The sequence below is a fragment of the Argopecten irradians genome, chromosome 1, assembly GCF_041381155.1.
Source record: "Argopecten irradians isolate NY chromosome 1, Ai_NY, whole genome shotgun sequence".
Lineage (NCBI taxonomy): Eukaryota > Metazoa > Mollusca > Bivalvia > Pectinida > Pectinidae > Argopecten > Argopecten irradians.
Genome location: NC_091134.1, coordinates 56089167 through 56091629, shown reverse-complemented (window position 1 = coordinate 56091629; position 2463 = coordinate 56089167). Strand labels below are relative to the sequence as shown.

The following is a 2463-nucleotide window of genomic DNA, read 5'->3' as shown; positions in this document are numbered from 1 at the left end:
CGGACCATGCTACACAGGAGTCTGTACCCGTCCAATCAATAGCAACAAAGTCCGGTGTACCTGTCCGGGGACACACACGGGGTTATATTGCCAGTCGGGTAAAGTTATCTCTTATTTATAAGTGTTAAGTGACATTATGGATGATTTTCCAGCATCCGTGTTTTTGTTTTGAGCATTTGAATAGGAGAGTAGTCAGATACAAACGTATATAGAACGTGCTGTAATTTCAATTACACAATATTTTCTATAGGTAACAGTTAAAGGTTTAATGATCTGTAGTTGAGTCATTTTTATTAGAAATTGATAATGGAAATAAAAAGGTAGCACTAAGAAGAAAACACAGTACAATGCAAGCACAGTTGTAACTAAAATTAGAAAGTGTGAGTATGAAAAGAGGTTTTGACAGCTTAGAATATAAAAAAGGTTATTATTAACATATAAACTATCTATCACATATTTCATAACAATACAAACAACCAAATGTTACTCTGCCTACATTCTCAGTTAATTGGTTTTATAGAAATGACAACACAAGTATCCAAAGGTATCACTCCAATATACAATACTTCTACCACGACAACCTTTGACCCCCTAAAGAACACCGAGATAACGACAGTCACATATTCATCAACTCAAGGTCAACAAGCATACACATCTGACTCTTTAGGCGACACTTCTACGTTGGCGCCATTGGACTGTAATGAACCCACGGCAGTTACAAATGCACATACTTTACACAACGGTACATCGACTGGATGTGTGGTTCAGTACGCTTGTACCAGTGGCTATTCCTTGGTATCGGGGAATCTGACACTCGTTTGCCAGTATGGCTCGTGGCAGGGTATATTGCCGGTCTGCTCAGGTACAACATTATGTTATCTTCTAAATCTTAAATATAGTATTGCTTTGGTTTTTTTCCGAACAAAATGTCGAAACTGATCTGGGGAGATTACCGATCGAACAGTATTATCAAATTAAAGAAACAAACAAATTATATAATTTATACAATACATTATGTATCCATCCTTTGAAAGTTTAAAGTAAAATTTGAATATAATATTTTAATTGGAATTCGTATTCTCCCAAATATTAAAAATATATCGACGCACAGAAAGTTATTTTATAATATTCCTCTTTTAACTCTCAAGTCATCAGTTACCAGGATATTTAAACATTTACCATATTCGCTGTGGTGTGTATTTACAGTGTGTACATCTCTATTTCCACCCTCGACACCTTCAACGTCTGTGACAAGTCCGCAACACTCCTACCATATTGATAAGATAAACTACAAATCAACAACCTTATACAAGCATACCTTGGAATGTGCGCACGATCCGAGGATGTCCGTACTCTATATCGGATCTGGTGGAATACTCATCATATGTTTATTCGTGCTCCTTCCTGTCTTCATTGACATACTTAACATTGTACACACTCGGAACAACAGGCGTCAACCAGGGAGAAAAATGAACAAAAGGAATTGTACCAAAATACATATCGGAAAGTAATTTTTGGAAACTAGGTGGAGGAAAAAAGACACAACAATATGTTTCAATAACAGCATGATTCAAAACTTTTTTGTCTGTTTATACATGTAGCATACATGGTATTCTTTTCTTAAGAAATTTGTTGTTAGACAAACAGTATTGTTATAGTATTGTATTGGAATGAGTGATGAAACGATCTAGTTGTGGGCAAAGCGGAAATAACTCTAAATCACATTTGGAACTTTAGAACTCTTTTGTTGTAAAACATAGAGAATTGAGAAGAATAAAAGGAAACCATAATGAATGGACGTGTTGCTGTCTCTCACTTTCACATTCCCCAAACACATGAAGCAAAACATAACAGTATATTATTGTAATGAACTTTGTAGAGCAAACATAAGCTCGATACGTGTACTAATGTTGTCGTAGTGGTGATGTAAGATATGGGTCAAAATGACTCTACTCCAAGCGCCGAAAGACAAATTTTAAAAATAGCCGTCAAATAATTTTTAACTATATTATAGTGTTTGTATATGTCGTGAAAACATAGTTGTGATGTCATCTATTATTGCTTCTGTACTTTAACTCCGGGATTATGGGACCATTACCTATAACTGTCCTATAAGTTATGGAATATTCCGGCAGGTTGTGTGTTGTGTGTTAACATAATTATGGGATTATGCCCGGAGACATATACTCACCCGTATTGTGTAACTCAACCATAAGTTACCTTTTACTGTCTTATATGTGACTCTAATAGAAGACAGTCACTTATAAGACAGTAAAAGGTAACTTATGGGAGAGTTACACAATACGGGTGAGTATGTGTCTCCGGGCATAATCCCATAATTACGTTAACACACAACTTGCCGGTGTAACATTGAAAATGGACCTCCGTTGAAAATTGACCTCGGGTCAGTTTTCAACGTTGAAAACGGACCCCGAATGCCGTTGAAAATTGAACATGCCGTTG

General features: G+C 36.1%; 1 long non-coding RNA gene across 1 annotated transcript; it reads left to right on the top strand.

Moving 5' to 3' along the window:
- On the top strand, window positions 1-1794 carry LOC138334424 (uncharacterized). The gene is made up of 2 exons (XR_011210129.1): window positions 1-862; window positions 1207-1794. It is a non-coding gene; the product is annotated as an uncharacterized lncRNA (long non-coding RNA).
- The last annotated feature ends 669 nt before the right edge of the window (window positions 1795-2463 follow it).